General features: G+C 42.3%; 1 long non-coding RNA gene and 3 other non-coding genes across 4 annotated transcripts; 2 read left to right on the top strand and 2 right to left on the bottom strand.

Moving 5' to 3' along the window:
- Window positions 1-2,560: 2,560 nt before the first annotated feature.
- Window positions 2,561-2,633, bottom strand: Trnak-uuu (transfer RNA lysine (anticodon UUU)). Its single transcript has one exon. It is a non-coding gene; the product is annotated as a tRNA-Lys (tRNA).
- Window positions 2,634-3,222: 589 nt separating this feature from the next.
- Trnam-cau (transfer RNA methionine (anticodon CAU)) lies at window positions 3,223-3,294 on the bottom strand. Its single transcript has one exon. It is a non-coding gene; the product is annotated as a tRNA-Met (tRNA).
- Window positions 3,295-6,671: 3,377 nt separating this feature from the next.
- LOC132649294 (uncharacterized) lies at window positions 6,672-18,457 on the top strand. Its single transcript, XR_009587729.1, has 4 exons — window positions 6,672-6,936; window positions 7,640-8,155; window positions 15,831-16,015; window positions 18,133-18,457. It is a non-coding gene; the product is annotated as an uncharacterized LOC132649294 (long non-coding RNA).
- Trnai-uau (transfer RNA isoleucine (anticodon UAU)) lies at window positions 7,283-7,376 on the top strand. Its single transcript has 2 exons — window positions 7,283-7,320; window positions 7,341-7,376. It is a non-coding gene; the product is annotated as a tRNA-Ile (tRNA).
- Window positions 18,458-18,733: the final 276 nt, after the last annotated feature.

The raw sequence follows: 18,733 nt of genomic DNA, 5'->3' as shown, positions 1-18,733 counted from the left end.
CCTAAGTAAAGGGAGAACAATATTGTCATGTTTACGAATAGAAAATAAATACCTCAAGGGCACTCTGTCTCCCAAATTACTATATCTATTCAATTTGATTCCGATTAACTTGATTTATTTATTTTTTCTCCCTGTCTTATTTTGCTTTTGTTTTTGTGAGGCAGGTTCTCTCTCTACAGCCCTCGCTGTCCTGGCACTCCACCTGTAGACCCCCTGCCGCCGCCTCAAGAGTGCGGGGATTAAAGGCGTGTACCCCACACCCTGCTCTACCCACTGAGCTATCCAGGCCCTGAAGAGAAGGCTTGTTCACATATAGAAACAGAATCAGTAGCTACCATTTTCACTGGCAGCATAGGCTGATTCTTGCACTGGAAAGGCGATGGAGTCGGTCTGTAACTGTGAGGGCTGGTTCACAGCATTTGTTCACGAGTTCCATAGGTAGGAATCTGAGCAGGAAGGTGAGTGACATGAAAAACTAACCCTTTAAGCTGTAAACAGTTTATAGAAGAAGGAAAGAGACAGAAGAAAACAATGGACTGCTTCTAATAAATATGTGTAGTTAAATCTGCCACCGTCAACCTAAATACTGTAAACCAAGAAACAAACAATCTCTGGAAGGTTGGAAAAAAAAAAAGTCAAGGCAGTGGGGATTAGGCCTTGCCATTTATTTCTGGTGGGAATGCTAACTGATAAGATCTTCATGAAGAGTAATTTGACTGTGTGTTAACTGAATTACATGTACATTAGTCATTTCTCCCAACAAGTTATCCTGAAAATCTATATCCAACAAAAAGATATTAATACATCTTTCCTCCATTGTTATTGAAGAGTATGGAAAATAACATAAATGGACAAGCATTGGAACATGTGTGGATATAACAGCTTGTGTGCCTTGGAGGATTTCCGCTGCTGTAAAACCAAACAACAAAAGGCTGCATAGAGGAGTCTGAGCAGATGGCAGGAGGATGGACTATTCATTTCCAGCTGTGGCTACAAGGCAGAGTTGGAGGCCAGTGTAGTCTACATGAGACTCAAAAAGAAAGAGAAAAAGTGAAAGTCAAGGTCTCTAGCTATCTTTGGTCTCAGACAGTAGAGGAAATCCTTAGATTGTATGTTTTTCTCTATCAAAATGAAGCCAATGACTAATGTGATTCTTTTGAGTGAATGGAAAGGAACAGGAAAGCAGCAGAAGAAAGGCAGGGAAGGATATGATGTCGCCTTCTTTATCTTTGCCCTGCTTTGAACTTTGAAAATGTTCCATTTCCTCTATGTATTAAAAGTAAAAAAAAAAAAATTCCACTAAGGGACATAGTGAAAGTGACATGGATTGAGTTTTTTCATTTCATGTCTTTTCATTTTTTTCATTTTTAAGACAGACATTCATCTCTGTAGCCCCCACTGCCCTCCAGCTTGTGGTAATCCTCCTGCCTCAGTCTCTCTAACGCTGGGCTTACAGGTTTTGGCCATTATTCCTGGCTAAACACAATTATTTGAAGTGAGAAAACAACGAGACTGAAAACGAGCACAATGAACACGCGAACGGAGCGTTTTGGCTCCCTGCTATACAAGATACGCAGTGTTGAATCTCCAGCGCCATGGCTTCTACATGAGTATCAACTCAAGGCCAAGATACTCGAAGGCCAAGATGAGTCACCAGGCAACATGCGAATTTCAGGGTGAGGACAGAGAAGACGCAGGCAAGAAATCTGAGGCCAGTGTAGGCTTGGTGAGAAAAGCAAAACAATAGGGAAAAAACAGGATAATTTGCAAACATGTTTGGAAGGCTTTCAACCAGAGCTCTGCCTCTCCCTCTCCCTCTTCCCGGAATCTCCCCCAAGGTACAAATTCTCAGCACCGGAGAGAGCTGTTCTGAGTCATGAAGATAGAGGAAGGCTCTGCAAATATTTAGTCTAGCATCATCAGCTTACGGATAAGGAAGCATTTCAAAGGGATTTCTGGAGACACTTGACACATGTCACAGGCCAACACAGCTCGATGTGGCCTGGCACTCGCTGGGACTTGACTTTACCTGTATTAGTATTCGTTGATTATTCATAACGGACTTCATTGCGATGTTTTACGTGTGTACACAAAATTCACTCCCCGTGGCCTTCTCTTGTCTCCTAAATGAAATGCTTCCTTCCAAAACCAGAGTCATGAAAATGGGAGCCAAGGATGCCCACAAAATTCCAGAAGGTGGCCCAGGGGCCTAAAGATCAGGCAATCTGTCACCCTGCAGTTAAACGCTAAACAAACACGCAGATTTATTGTATCCTCTTCCTTACTCTTCACTAAATAAACCTGAGGCTTAGACTCTGTTCCTCTTGCCCCCTTGGATGCTGAGCCTCTGGGGTGAAGATGCCAACCTCTCAGATCAAGAAAGGTTTGTCTGTCCTCGCCAACACATTTTATTATTAGGGTCAAGGAAGTTATATCCCACTAATTCCACCAGTGGATATTTTTACTTTTTATTTCCTTTCGAAGTTGAGGGAACTGTACCTGGCCTAAGGTTTGTGTGGTTTTTGCCCTTCACTTGTTTTAATATAAAAGCATCAGCTTCCGCCTGGACAGGGACTTGAACCCTGGACCCTCAGATTAAAAGTCTGATGCTCTACCGACTGAGCTACCCAGGCTCCTGAAGAAGGGTTTTATCTCATAATAGAAAGCGACTCATTGATCCCTGAAACAGGTGGGGTTTAAAGATTCAGAATTTGTGTGTGTTTTCATCTACCCCCCTCCATGCATGTCCAAGGCACACAGCACGATAATTAAACTTCTTTTCTTTAGGTCGGGAATTCCATTCAAAGTGCGTTATTAGTTGCACGATTATCACGCTGCATTTATCTAGGGGGTCAGCGAGGCGCTTGGGTTATGACCCACTCCTGCTCCTCTTCCAGCTGCATGTGGAGGGGAGCCGCACCCCTAAGGTCAAGACGGGGTCTTGGCGGGGGCAGGTGGTCCCAGTTTCTGTGCTCTTTCAGACTTGACAGTTTTCTGGAAGCGCCGAAGCGATGGCCAAACCTCGGTGTGCTTGTGCCATCTTTGATTTGGTTTTGGGTTCGGTGCTGGAGGCTGAGCCCACGGCCTGGGGCAAGTGAGACAGAGACAGAGCCTTGCCACAGCTCTGTGATTGTTTGTCAACACGCTCTGGGGAGAGGCAGAGGTGGTGACTGAGAAGCTGCAATACAGAAAAGTAACAGCAGAATGTAAAAGAAAAGGAGATAGCAGAGGATGGTTTCGATCCATCGACCTCTGGGTTATGGGCCCAGCACGCTTCCGCTGCGCCACTCTGCTGTGTGATGTGCCTGTCTCTTGTGAGTCTTTTTGAGAGGGGATCTTGCTCAGGAGCTACGAAAACATCCAGTTAAACCGTATGTTTATAAACATTCGGAATTTGGGCCAACAAGATGGCCTAGAGGTTAAAGGCATGTGCTGCCAAGTCGGAGGACCTGAATTCCATTCCTAAAACCCGTATGTTGGAAGGAAAGAACCACCAAGATGTTCTCTGATCTTCACGTGTGTCTCCTCCAGAAAACCACATAAACAAAGAAACAGAGAAAGAAAAACAAGTAAAGCAGAAATAAGACAGCAAGTATGACTATTTTAAATTGGTGTAGCTTCCAGCATTGCCACCAAGGATAGTCTTATTTGCCCTATACCAGCATATTGGTCATTTTTAATGTGATTTCCTCCCATTTTTGGCCAGTAGTGATAAGGTGGAAAGCCAAGTTTGGAATTTTTATGAAATAATTTATTAAGGGCTTGTTATCCCTTTTTGACAGTCATCATATTTTATCCTTCCTTCCTTTTTGTGTGATATTAATTAGCTAAATGTTATGAAAGGCCCTAGAATGTAGATGTTTCGTTGAAGCATTCTGAAACACAATAAAAAAAAAGAAAGAAAGAAAGAAAAAAGAAAACTACTAAAAGTTTAAAAGATGGTGAGGGAGGGGCACTTACAGTGTTCACATACCTGAATTCCTGGTCCCCAGTTGCTGGAATTGCTTAGGAAGGATCAGGTGGCTTTGTTGGAGGAGGCGTGGCTTTAAGGTTTCAAAAGCCCAGGCCATTCACCGCTCCCCAACCCTTCGCTCTCCCTGTGCTGACAGATCAAATGTAAGCCCTCAGCTACTGTTCCAGCATTATACCTGCTTGCTTGCTGCCATGGTCCCCACCATGATGGTCAAGGACTAATGAATGCTCCACAACTGTAAGACTCAAATTAGATCTTTTCTTTTATAAGTTACCATAGTCACGGTGTTTCGTCCTGTAAATGGGAAAGTAACGAAGAGAGTGCCACAGACACGTAGGATAGATAGAAGAGGTGGAGGAGGCAGGAGGCTCACAAGTTTGTGGTCAGCTTGGGCTACCCAGTTTTGACGGGCACAGTGGGTAACAGATTTCTGAATTCAAGGCCAGCCAGGTTCCAAAGAGACCAAAGGCCTCTGGAGCTACACAGTAAGGCCATCTCAAGCAAGCAAGCAAGCAAACAACAACAAAAATAAAATTAAAAAAATATAAAAAGAAGGAAGGGGTAGCCAGGCAGAAAGATGCACGCCTTTAATCTCAACACTAAGGAAGCAGAGGCGGGAGGATTGTTGCGAGTTTGAGGTTAGCCTCTTTTACATATCAGGGTTCAGTCTGGCCACAGAGTGAGATCCTGGCTCAAAAAGCAGGGAGAGGAGGCTAGTGGAAGACTGGCTGCAGTGAGGATATCAGCGTTTTTTTTAAAAAAAAAAACAATTATGTTATGGAAACATGTTTTTGCTTCAGTCCCAGGTTTGGGACCTGGAGCTGCTTCAGATTGTCCATAGCCACTAACTATGATTTGTCTCATGCTCTAGGAGGGGGGTGAATTTTGCCAACTGCAGATAGTTTATGTTTGGAATTCTGGGGGCTCTTGAGAGGGTATAAATGTGGGAGCCCCAAGAGAGGGCCTGTGGTGGCTGCTGCCGCCACTGCTGTTGCTGGTCCCTGCTGCTGCTTTTGCTGTTGCTGGATTGCTGGTTGCTGGTACGCTGAAGATAAGAACTGGGTGAGCTCCACGGAACTTGTTGCCCCTCATTAGCAGTAAGTGGTCTAAAGAGAACTATGCCCCCTTTCCCCTCTAACCTTCTTTCTTGATTTCCTAGGGTTGAGGGGCTGGAAGGGATTGGGTAGAGAAGGAAGATCGATAAAGGAACCTAAGTAAAGTAGTCAAAAGGCCCAGCTACACACACTATGTATTAGTAAATATGTTATATTGTAATATATGTTACTACCTTAACCCATGTTTCTTTATTAAATGAGTCTTTGAAGGTAGCTCAAAGTACAGTTGTTGGAAACAGGCTAAACAATACTTACTTTTTGACAGAGGGAAGTGGATGGGCAGTATTATTAAAAGACTCATGAGGGAGTTCCACTTCCCTTATTGATCACTCCCATAAAATCTATAGAATCCTGATTTCTAGCAAACCTGGTCCATCTGGAGAAAGGACAGTTCTGTTAGGAAGAATGCAGAAAAGCCTTTATGCTAAAAGTTGTTTTTTAAAAAATATTTATTTATGTATTTTATGTGTATGGGCGTTTTGTCTGCATATGCATCTGCCCACCAGAGGAGAACTTCTGATCCTCTAGTACTACGGCTATGGACGGTTGAGAGCTGTTGTGTGGGTGCTGTGAATTTAACTGAGGTCCTTTAGAAGAGCAGCCGGTGCTCTTAGCCGCTGATTCACCTTCCCAGTCCCTGTCAGTTACTTTTTACGTTTATTTACCCATGTGTGTAGCCATGGCATACGCGCAGCGGTCAGAAGACAGTCCTGAATCTGGTTCTCTCCTTCTACCATGTGGTTCCCGAGGATCGAACTCGTGGCAAGAATCACCCCTCCATCTCTCTTCTTGATTATTTTTGATTTTTCAGCGTAGTATGTCCCTTTGTCCAGGTGGTCAGCCACAGTGTCTCGTCATCATTGTCACAGCCCCTTGCATGCTTCTCTCGTTCTCTGGATGCCTGGGCTTAGGCGTTTCTCAGGATGTTGAATGTAGTTAGTGTCTGCTGTTAGCAGCCCTCACCCCCCCCCCAAGTGCCACCGGAGCGGAAGCGTTAACTTGGGATAAGTTATTATCAGCTATTAATAACATGCATATGTAGATTCTTTTCAACAGTTTGTAACGCTAAAGGGCCTCTGTCCATCTCCTGTTCCCACCGCAGACAGGAGGATCAGCAAGCAGTTCAAGGCCAGTAAATTGGAGGCCAGCTTGGGTTCCATAGAATTCCGTTTCAAAACCTAAAGTAAGAGCAACAATAATTAAAAATCACGTAAATCTAAAAACAACAGCACAAATAAAGATACCTAAACAGCAATGCAATAAATGCAAGCGGTAGAAGTGGCTCTTTTTTGGGTTTTCTTCTTTATATCTGCATTAAGAAATTTGGTCACGTCCCTACTAGTTTTGGTCCTGTATTTCAGGTGTTAGGGGTCAGGACTGGGCAGTCTGTTCCTTCCCCTAACAATTGTGATGTGTGACAAGAATATTGCAAGAAAAGGAGGAGGTGGTGGAGGGGGAGGAGGAGCTGTTATTCCCGGTACACGATTACCTGGGGAGCACAAGCAAACTCGTCCTCCCTTCCCTACAGGTACTCCAGTTCGCTTGCAGTCCTGCTGCTTGAGCCTCTTGAGTTCTGAGATTTACAAGCGTGAGCCACCACGCCCAGCCAGCAAATTTAACCTCTATAATTAGGGCCCCCGGAAATAAAAAGAAGCGGGCGTGTGTCACGGAGTATGCACGCTCTCTGGAACGACCCTCTAAAGAAGGGCAGACAGGAGAGGCTGCCGGAGTGCCCGCCTCTCTGCTCTTCCTGCGCGCTGCACGGATAAGGAATGGTGATGCTCGGGTTTCCTTAAAGAGCGCCAGACCCAGCGGGCTTTGCACTACAGAACTGGCTTTTCAAGCAAGGTGACGGGGGGCTCGGGGGTGAAATTCAGGGAGCGGGGAAGCGACCTCGGCAATTTCCAGACTGCGGAGGCGGGCGGGCTCTGCGTCTTGCCCCCTCTCTAGAAAGCAGCACACGGCGCCAGCAGGTGCGCAGGAATGCTGTGTGTCAGTCGCTCAGCCGGTGCCTTCCACCGAAACTTTTCGTGGATGCTGGGTCCAGGTAAACCCGGGGGGGGTATTGGGGGGGAGGTCACGTGGGCATTTCCAGACTCAAGGTTGCACCCAGGACGAAGGATGCTTCCCGCGCCACGCGCGCGCTCCCGTGCGTCCCTCTGTAGAGTGTGCACAGCCAGCACAGAGAAAGCATGCTCCAGTGGCGCAATCGGTTAGCGCGCGGTACTTATACAGCAGTATATGTGCGGGTGATGCCGAGGTTGTGAGTTCGAGCCTCACCTGGAGCATGTTTTCTTCCCTTTCCAGCTCAAACCTGTCTGGAAATGCATTTTTCCTTCCAAGAAAACAACAAACGGTAATATTTTCCGTGGTGCGAACACATAAATTCCTATGATAAAGGGATTCTCATTCATCGTGGGAGACAAGAGACATTGCTTGTGGGCTAATTTCTAGATAAGCAGAATGGAAGCGCCTCATCGTTCCCCCTCCAGGACAAGCTGCTTAGCTTTTGGGGTCTGAGTCAGTACCTTATGTTTTGCTATTTTCACAGAGCTTGCCGTGAGGCCTAAATCTACCATTATGCTGAGTCCAGCCTCACCACCTGTTTCAGAGAAGCCTTCCTGGATAAGCCCGTCACTGGAGAGGCTGGACGACTGCCCGGAGATGAAGGCCAGTCTGGGACACACAGGGAGATAAACTTAACCATCCCAGCTCCACCTGCTGTCAGCTTGGCTCATATAAACATCTCCGTCAAACAATGGGATGACTGAGGTTAAAAAAAAAAATATATGCCCTGTAGGAGTCAGGATTGGCCTGGCCCTAAGATGAACTGAAGTCACTTGGACTGTGACATCACTCATAAGGATGGGTATCACAGCCTAAAAGTAATGCTCAAGGTTTTTAAGGGGAAAGGACATTGTTTAAGGGGAAGGAATATTGTCTGCGGCAAGTAAATTCTGGGAGATAAGGGAGGAGCATGTCTTATCAGCCAACAAAAGATCACCAGGTTGTAAAACTGCATCATTTTCCCGGCATTCCAGGAAGACCAGCTCTGTCCACTGAAGAGGTAAGCTGCGCGTTTAACTTTCCTGGCTTCTCCAGTGCCTCTCTGTGCACACAACACCTTTTTGTCCTCTACAAAGAGTGTGACCACCACCAGGCAACTTTCCTCTGTCGCTCCTGTCACTGTCCACGGGCTCATGAACAAAATGGCTACGGTGACATGAATGCAAGGTTTGTTGCTGTTTGAGACAGGATCTCACTGTGTAGCCCTGGCTGGCCTGCAACTTTCTCCATAGACCAAGCAGGCCTCAAGCTCACAGAGATCTGCCTAGGGGTTAGAAGTGTCTGTCGCTCTATCCAGCCAGATGCAGGTTTGTCATAGGTCGTCAAATTGACTTTCACTCACCGATTCCTAAGTGTCCAGTATCCCCCTAGAAGAAACCAGTGCTGAGATCCTCCCTAGAGGGGCATAAAAGTCAGCTACCCAACGGCAAGTTTGATTGCATTTATCTATTTTGGTCATGAGTAGGGAGACCTTTTGTTCATGCTGAAATAGATGTAAGTATGGATGGAAGCTTATCTTCCATCGTCTGCAATGCTCTTGCCAAAACCAGCGTGTGTGGACTTGGAGATCACCTGTTTGCCGTCTTGATGTTCCAGACATCATGCTTCTGGTCAGAGAACTGTGCCGCCTCTATAATAGTTTTGTCAGCTGGCCCACCCACACTTGTCCGCCTTATCCAGTCCCCATCATCCTGAAGCAGCTGGATTGACAAGGTGACACCAGCTAGAAGGTGATTCCTTCCTTGCAGGGGTGGGTGTTCCTTGCACTGGGACACAACTTTCTAGGAGGTTATGCGTGTTCTGAGTCAGAATCTGGTACATAGTGCTGTTTTGCCCACAGCCAGTATTTCGATACCCAGAATGAACAGATAAAAATAAAAGCGGCCTCATTCACCGTGACTCCTAACGTTCCACTTGCGGATCTTTGGTTCCTGTTCCCACAACTGCATGTCTTTCTGGCTTGGAATCTTAGCTCTGATGGAGGGACGCTTCCCTTAAAAGGTGTAATTGTGAGGTTACTGACTGCTTCCTCATGCCTCACAGACCAGTAAGGCAGATGGTGGACTAGAGTGACTTACCCTGACGATCAAAAGGAACATGGACTATTAATCAGCTAATGGGTAAGGAGGGGCATGTGTAAAACACAAGAGATCCTTTAGACCATCTCCTCATAGTACTGTGCCCTGTGATTAGGGTTGATGTCCAGACCTGTAGCACGACATTAATAAAGTAACAATTTTTTGTTAGCCCCACTAACTCCCAAAATAATTGACACAAAGAGACTTTTACAATTTATTTTATAAAAGCTTTAAAGCACTAGAGCTGGGCAGATATCAACCCTCTAAGCTATTTTACAATTTCCCAGCTGCACAGCCCACGTTACCTGCCTTAGTCATTCCCATGTGGTATGCTTCTGTTCTATCAGTCTGTCCTCATGGCCATGTGCTCACGGTCCATTCTGCCCCATGGTGACTTCCTTCTCTCCAGCTTCCTCTCCTCCTCCTCCATCTTCTCCCTCTTCTCCCCCTGCTGCCAGCCTTGTGGTTCCTATCAGACCCCAAGCCTGGGAACCTAAGGCCTGCCTACATCTCTTCTGCCCAGCCCGTCAGCAACTTTGTTAACCAATCAGGGATAGTTGGGGAGCAAAGTTACACAGCATCACTTTGTATATGTGAGAATGTGCTTGTCTGGGGTGTAACCAGATCTTAGCGGGGCAGTGATTAGCATTAGAATACGAAGCAGCAGACCATCCTCCAACACAGACCCATCAGGAAAATGAAGGTATAAGTAGAATTATTTAGACATTACTGCAGAGCAAGGTGTCCACATGGAGGCATTGGCAGCACGCACATCAGTGTTTCAAAATCAAGGTACCCTGTGAGTCTCACAGGGTGGGACACCTGTATGGGTTTTCTTGGGGGATCTGGCTCTCTGCACCATGTAGGCAAATATTACCAGGGATTCAAACTTTTGAAACTCTGAGCATGCTTAATAAAGAATAAATTTCTCTACACAGGTTTCAGGATGCCTGTTGGTATAATGTTCGTTTGGAATATATACAATTTACTCTTGTTCATTCAAATGCTGATTTCTCTCCTCTCAACCACTCTCTGGTTTCAATCCGGACATTGCACTGTGATAATTATTCTAAGCATCACCTGTCTCAACTTTGTGTAAACATGCCAAAATAAAACAACTAGCCTCAATCGAGAGGAAGGAGTAGGAGGGAGAGGGGAGGAACCAGAGGAGAGGAAGGAGTGGGAGACAGAGGAGGAGGAGAAGAGGCAGGAGAGAAACTGGGGGAGCAGAGGCTGGAGGAGAGGTCTTGGAACTACATGGAGAAGTGAATAGGACCTAAGATATCACTCAAAGCAAGTATAACGTGGGAAATCTGAATGGTAGGCACTATGCAGGCTTGGAGGTTTAGGATGGAGTAACTATTGCCCAGCATTGTGTTCTAGGTTAACTAAATAAATCCTAGTCTCTGTGTGGTGATTTGATTAAACAGCTGTTTAGGATTAACCGAAGCTTTACTAAAAGATATGTCAATAGTAAATATTAACGCCAATACAACAAATGGTGCCCAACTAATCTAAGTATCCACACCCTTTAAACCATACTTTATCATAATTTGTTGGGGGGGGGGGGGATAAGCTTCCAGTGATACAACCCAAACTCAACACCTAAAAACTCCCAGGTCAATTACTGTCTCTTTAAGAGAGACGCTTAAACCGGCCCAGGAGCAAAAGACAGACCACTGTGGGCAGACCTGAGACTTAACATAACAAAACTGGATGCCACTACATTCTAACAGGATGGAAGAACAACAAAACAGACTTCTTGGAGCTTGGCTGATAATCTATTCTACGGTTTTAAGACAGAAATAAAGGAAAGTTTAGAAATTATGACTATGGTTACATTCATAGTCCTCAATTTAACTTTAATCATTGGCTTAGCCTTTTATGTCTTCTCAAAGGCAAAAACTTTAGGAAAGACACTAGATTAATATAAAGAAAAAAAAATGAAGATTGGAAACAGGACATAAAACAAGAGATACACAAACTTACAGAACAGGATAAACAACAGGAAGGTAGGGCAGAGGTTTTAGAAAAGATACTGGAACAGCACAAAGAACAACGAGAACAATATAAAGAAAAATTAAAAGTTGGAAGCGAGGCATAAAACTAGAGATTCAAGAGATTGTTGAACCAAACAAACAGCAGAGAGATAGGTATGAAATATGGGTGCAGAAATTAAGAGAAGAGTTTAAAATACTAAATAAAGAAAATACCCAGCCAGAGGCAAAAGACAAAAATAAAGAAAGCCAACCAAAGGTGGTTAGAAAACAAACGTTGGCTTATCCAGTCAGTATACAGCAGAGACCAGCAGATGATGATCATCCACAGGATTATCATGAAGCTGAATGGCGCCTGTGGAAGTGCTAGATCTGAGGAAATTTAAGGAAAGTGTCACTAATTTTGGAATGCATTCACCATTTGTAAAACAAATGCTGACTTCCTGGTCAATCAGAAGTAGAATAATCCCAAAGGAGTGGGAGGTTATGGCAAAAAGCAATATTAGAACCTGGGCCATATTTATAACGGCTATCATGGTGGAGAGAAGAGGCTAGAGAGATAGCACACAAAAATAGAGCCAGAGGTGCTGGTGTTTCCAAAGAACAGCTACGTGGTGATGGCCAGTATGCTGATACAGAGATACAAGCTTTATGTAATGAAGAAACCTTAGCATTATGCCACCAGCAGCCTTAAATGCCTGGGACATGGTTGAGGAATCAGAAAAAAGGCTTGAGCCATTCTCCCAGGTCATACAAAGTCTAAGTGAAACATTCACTAACTTTTTGCAAAGATTGACTTCAGCTGTGGATTGAAGTATATCATATCCACTAGCTAGAAAAGCACTAATAGAATCTTTAGCTTCTGAAAATGCTAATATTGAATGCAAAGAGGCAATAAGGCCATTAAGAGCAAGATCTGTACCAACAGACGAATGGATTGGAAATACGATTGACATCAGATCTCATTCACCCAATTTGACCTTGATAGGAGAAGCTCCCCTAAAGACCTTAGGAAATGTCATAATTGTGATGGGTGAGATTACTACAAAAGAAATTATCAGGAAAACCAAAATAATTCAAGAAGGGAACCTCTGCTTCCCAGAATATGCGGAAGATGTGGCAAGGGTCGACATTGGGTTAGTGAATGTAGAGCAGTCACAGATAAATGGGATAATCCTTTATCAAGAAACACCCAAGGGGGCCTCTCACAGGCCCCAAAACAGGACAAGGATACTCCTCCACAAGAAAGTTCAACACCACTGCTCTGGGAATAAACATTAAAAACTTAGACAGAGAGGCCAGAGCAGGTTCTATAGATAAATCAAAAAACCAGGAAGAGAATAACAAACAAATATATTGGCAAACCTCTATAAATGATCAAAGGCCAAAGTTAAAGATAATTTTAAATAATATTGAAATTGAAGGCATGGTAGATACTGGGGCTGATGTCACTGCTAAATCCTGGCCCCCCCCAAATTGGCCACTTCAAGAGGGGGATATTTAATTCCAAGGAGCTGGAACTTTATCTAAAGTAAAACAAAGTGTCAGATGGCTTAAATGTACAGGACCAGAAGGTCAAACAGGAAAATTAAGGCCATATGTGGCTGAGATAACCATAAACTTATAGGGAAGAGATCTGTTACAACAATGGAAGACCCAGATTAACATGCCCCCAAATTTCAGAGAAAAGCCAAAAAACAGGTAATACTACTGATAAAGAAGTTAGTTATTATTATTATTATTATTAAAAGTGCAATCAAAAACAGTTACAGGCTGTCCATAAACAAAATACAGCAGAGGCTGTCTTTTCAACTTCATGTTGAGAAGCCACTGCTGATAAAACCCCCACAGCCTTACCACTAAGGTGGTTGGAGGACCAACCTATTTGGATTGAACAATGGTCTATGAGTAAAGAAAAATTATTGGCACCAGAACAGCTAGTCCTGGAATAGCTGGAGGCTCAACATATAGAGGAGTCCAACAGCCCTTGGGATTCTCCTGTATTTGTCATCAAAGAGAAATCTGACAAATGGAGGATGTTAACAGATCTCAGAGCAATTAACAAAATAATTCAGCCAATGGGATCGTTACAATCCGGAATCCCATTGCCTTCCTTGTTACCTAAGGAATGAACATGATAGGGAAAGGTTTGCTTTCTCAGTACCCGCTTTGAATAGAAGCTGTCCAATAAACAGATATCACTGGAAGGTCTTACCACAGGGGATGTTAAACAGTCCTACTTTGTGCCAATATTTTCTACAACAGCTGTTGGAGCTAATTCATAAGCAATTTCCTCAATCCATAATTTACCACTATATGGATGATATCTTATTAGCTGATTCAGATGTGAAAACACTAGAAAATATTTTTGATGAAATAAATAGAACTTTGGCTTGTTGGGGGTTACAGATTGCTCCCGAAAAAATACAAAAAGGAGATTCTATTAATTACCTAGGATACAAATAGTTCTACAGAAAATTCAACCACAAAAAGTACAAATTAGAAAAACCCAATTAAGAACTCCTAATGATTTTCAAAAATTGCTGGGAGATATTAACTGGCTATGGCCTACCCTTGGTTTAGCTACTCAAGAGCTAAGTAACTTATTTCAAATGTTACAGGGTGATAGGGACTTAAATAGTCCAAGAACATTATCAACTGAAGCTGAAAAGGAATTGGCTCTGGTAGAAAGGAAATTACAAGATGCATATATAGACCGTATTAATCCAAAGATGGCCTGTAATTTGGTTATCTTGCCCTCCACGCATTCTCCCACAGGAATTCTTTTTTTTTTCTTCCTTTTTTTCATCTTGGAAGGATTTCTTATATATATATATATATATATATATATATATATAATTTTTAAACTTTTTTATATTAATTAGTTTATTTACTTTGTGTCCCAGCTGTAGCCCCCTCCCTCATTCCCTCCCAATCCCACCCTCCCTCCTTCATCTCCTTCTTGCCCCTCTCTACGTCCACTTATAGGGGAGGTCCTCTTCCCCTTCCATCTGATCCTAGCTTATCAGGTCTCACTAGGGCTGGCTGCCCACAGGAATTCTTATGCAGAGGGAGGACTGTGTCTTAGAATGGATATTTTTGGCACACAAACAAAATAAAAAATTGAAAACCTATATAGAAAAGGTTTCTGAATTGATCCTAAAAGGAAAAATGAGACTTCGTCAACTGGCTGGAATAGATCCAGATGAAATTGTGGTGCCCATTACCAATACTGAGATTGTCTCATTATGAGCAGACAATGAATATTGGCAAAGAGCTTGCTGTGAATTTTTGGGAGAAATCAACAACAAATACCCAAAAAGCTGATCTAATTCAGGATAATTTGGATTTAACCTCACTGTTTCTTCAATTACAACAAGTAATCAGAAATAGAAATAATTCATTGTGTATAATACATATCAGATCTCATACGGGTTTACCAGGTCCTCTAGCATAAGGCAATGAGGAAATTGGTCAACTATTGATAGGAAGTGTGTTGGAAGCCTCAGAATTTCATAAAAAACACTGTGTTAACAGCAAAGGTTTAAAAGACAGTTTTCTATCACTTGGCAACAAGCCAAAGAAATTGTGAGAAAATGCCCCACTTGTTCTTTATATAGCCAAACTCCACTACCTGCAGGAAGTAACCCTAAAGGTAACCAAAGAAATGAAATTTGGCAAATGGACGTGCTTTATTTTATAGAGTTTGGTAAACTGAAATATGTGCACCATACTATAGACACATATTCAGGGGTTCAACAGGTAACAGCCTTAAGTTCTGAAAGTTCTGATTTGGTTATTCCACATTTATTAGAAGTGATGGCAGTTATGGGCATACCTAAACAAATTAAGACTGATAATGCTACAGCGTATGTCTCTAATAAAATGGAAGGATTTTTTACATATTACAAGTTAAAGCATGTAACAGGTATACCTCACAATCTTACTGGTCAAGCAGTCATTGAAAGATCCAATTGTACTTTAAGGGACATGCTTAACAAACAGAGAGGGGTATTAAAAAAAACCCAGAGATAGATTACCTAAGGCTTTATTGACCTTAAATGTCTTAAATGTTAATGAACAACAAACAACAGCTTCGGAGAGACACTGGGTTATAGAAAAAACTGCCGAATTATTTCGGCCTGTGTATTTCAAAGATACTTCACAATGGAGAGCAGGGAATGTGTTACGCTGGGGAAGAGGTTTTATTTATGTTCATACAGGAGAAGAGAAATTATGGGTTCCTTCAAAACTAATAAAAATCAGATATGACAGAGGACGACCACCTGAAGACCTTGGCCACTCACAAGAAGAGAGAAATCAAGAAAATCAAAAACAACAGGTAACGTGAGTTGATAATCCCTTCACATGGGAACAACTCTAAAACTGGCTGAGACATTAAAAAAAAAATGTCTCTAGCCAGAACTCCAACAATACTTGGCCAATAAATCCTTGGCTATAATAACCTCAAAAAATTTATTATGGCATTCTTTTATTTGGCATAGATAAAATTGGCTTACAGTTTAGTTTCAGCCTCCACATCTCATACATTTATAATTTTAGAGCTGTATAATGATTGTGAGAAATTATATGTTTTTAGAACAAAAGGACCAGACACCGGAGATATTGGATCAAACCTGACAGAATTCATCTTTTCAGTGTTCTGAGACATTGACACATCTGTTCCAGCACCTTGCATGTTCCAGCATTCTGCTTGTTCCTGCCTCAACTGCTTCAATTGCTGTTTCTCATCAAAGCCTGCTCCCAAGAGATCTTTGAAGAAAGGTATTAATCTTAATTGGTCCAGCATTTTAGACTGTTCCAAACAGGACTTTTATTAAGCCTGAAATTTCTCAACATTCGAAGACTGGACCACAAATGTTATTGCTGGCTTAATTAACCAATTTTTCCCAATTTTGTTTGGGCTCCCTAACAGGATTTCTGTGTGTCCAAAATGTCAGCTAGAAGAAATCAATGAGAATGATGTCCAATTTTCCTTAAAGGGGGTTGGGTGTGTTTTTGGTTGTTTTCTATGGCTATGAATTGTTATTGTCGTTGGGAGATGTTTATAAATTATTAATGGTCTTAATCAGAGTGAAACAAGGTTATACTCAGGGATTTCTCTCTTTTCCTTTTTCTTTTTTCTTTCTTTCTTAGTTAAGGAGAAAAAGGCTTAAAAAGAAAGGAGTATACAGGGATACCTTATAGGAATAAGACAATAGGTATATTATTGAATCTACTCAACTTAGGGTTTTATTTGTTATTGTCAAATAAGGTTAATTTTAACTCTGGTATAGGATTTTGCATATTGATACAAAAAAGTATTTTTGATATGTTGGTATATAAGCTTTAGTATATTGATACAAATTCAAGGTTACTTCCAATACTTTTAAACTGCTATTAAAAACGTGTTAGGGTATTAGGTAATGCAAGTTAATCGCTAATCAACTCATAGTCATGTCAGACACTAGTCTAATTTATCACAGGGGTATACATCCTAGGTTTAACAGATAGGTATGATTTTGTAGACAGATCGATTACGTAAAGATAGGTAGTCTTCAAAAACTTCAGAGACCTACAGAAAATGGCATTTTAATATGTCTTTATTATTTTAAAGATTCTTTGACGATGAGACAGGTCATCTCCTGGCAGCAACCCACCTCCCTCAAAGAAGATGATGAGCATTGAAGAACCTCCATATGGAGATGGCTTCAAATGTGGCAAACGAGCCACTTGGGTAAAAAAATACCCTCACTTCACAATAGACAAATTCTGCCAAAAATGGGCAAGCTTAAATGCAGGACAAGTCGACTGCTGAACTCTGCCAAGACAGGGTAAGCAAGTCCTAAATAGTTCCTGCTTCACATTTATGTCTGTCAAATATTCTGAGCCAGAAGGCTGAGGATGATGCACCTACGTCACAAAGAGTTATCGGTGACTGTTCAGGCAGCAAACTGTCTCTGTTAATTTTTAATTTTTGGAAGCTGCTAACATGCACTTCCTATTTACTCTAATAACTAATTTTATTCCTTCTCAAGTCTCTGATGGGGTTGAAGACCAAATAGTTATAGTGCCACAAATAAGCTTAAGTTGTTTAGAAGTTAAGAAATGCTTTCATATAGGTAATACCACTAAGATAAAAGTTAATTTAGGTATAGAACTTTAAATTGTCAAGATAGATAGCATAATCATATATTCTCTCCTAAGTTGCTAAATACACATGGACTGGACATTGCACGTGTAGGTTTTACCTAACAGTTTTCATAATTTCATAATTATTATTGTATTGAAAGAAAAGGAGTTTTTTGTTAGACTTGAAGGGGGAAATGTTGGTATACTGTTCTTTTGAAATGTATACACCTTACCCTTGTTCATTCAAATGCTGATTTCTCTCCCCTCAACCACTCTCTGGTTTCAATCTGGACGTTGCATTGTGATATTTATTCTAAGCATCACCTGTCTCAACTTTGTGTAAACATGCCAAAATAAAACAACCAGCCACAATGTTGAGCAATGGAGAGGAAGGAGTAGGAGGCAGAGGAGGAGAACAAGCAGCAGGAGAGAAGCTGGGGGAGCAGAGGCTGGAGGAGAGGTCCTGGACCGACTTGGAAAAATGAACTGGACCTAAGATGTCACTCAAAGCAAGTATAATGTGGGAAATCTGAATAGGCAGTATGCAGGCTTGGAGGTTTAGGATGGAGTAACAATTGTGTTCTAGGTTTACTAAATAAATCCTAGTCTCTGTGTGGTGATTTGGTTAAACAGCTGTTTAGGATTAACTGCAGCTTTACTAAAAGATATATCAATAGCATATATTAAAAAACCTACACAACAGTTGCCCTAAGGCAGACTGCATGGAGTTCTTTGCTCTGGATGTAAACATGTTTTTGTTTTGATCCCAGGTGTAGGATATGGGACTGATTCAGATTGTCCACAACAGCAAAGTATTCACCTCATGCCGACTCTGAGAGAGGCTCTTTGCCAGATGCAGATAGTTTAACTCTGAGAACTCTGGAGAGGGAATAAATGCCAGAGCCCAGAGAGTGTTGGGGAGCTCCGAGAAAGAAGGCTGCTGGTGCCCACCCACCCCAATCTGCTACTCCTGGTTGCTATTGATGTAGTTTGATGAGAAGACGTTGGAGATATACCAAAATGAAGAGTGGACTTCCCACAAGGAACCTGATGACTCTAACCAGCAGGAAGGAGCTAAAGGGAACTCTGCCCCATTTCCCCACTAACTTTCTTTCTCTCTCCTACCTGGTGTTGGGGTGCTGGAAGGGGTTGGGGTGGAGAAGAGGTATTAAACATAAATTAAATAGAGTTAAAATGCATGTCTACAGTTTTTTCAGGCTAACTTAGTTTGGTCCTACTCAGAGGCGTTAAGGACCTTAGTTTGAGGCAGAAGAAGTCTCTTATTCTGAATAGCTGAGCATGGATGGCTGTCTTTCTCAGAATGGCACCTTCAAGGGTTAGTGCATTTTCAATTGTTTGTAGTTCTTTCAT

This window comes from Meriones unguiculatus, chromosome 19, assembly GCF_030254825.1.
Source record: "Meriones unguiculatus strain TT.TT164.6M chromosome 19, Bangor_MerUng_6.1, whole genome shotgun sequence".
Lineage (NCBI taxonomy): Eukaryota > Metazoa > Chordata > Mammalia > Rodentia > Muridae > Meriones > Meriones unguiculatus.
Note: the sequence above shows the minus strand (reverse complement) of the source record. Positions and strands in the feature narration are given on the sequence as shown.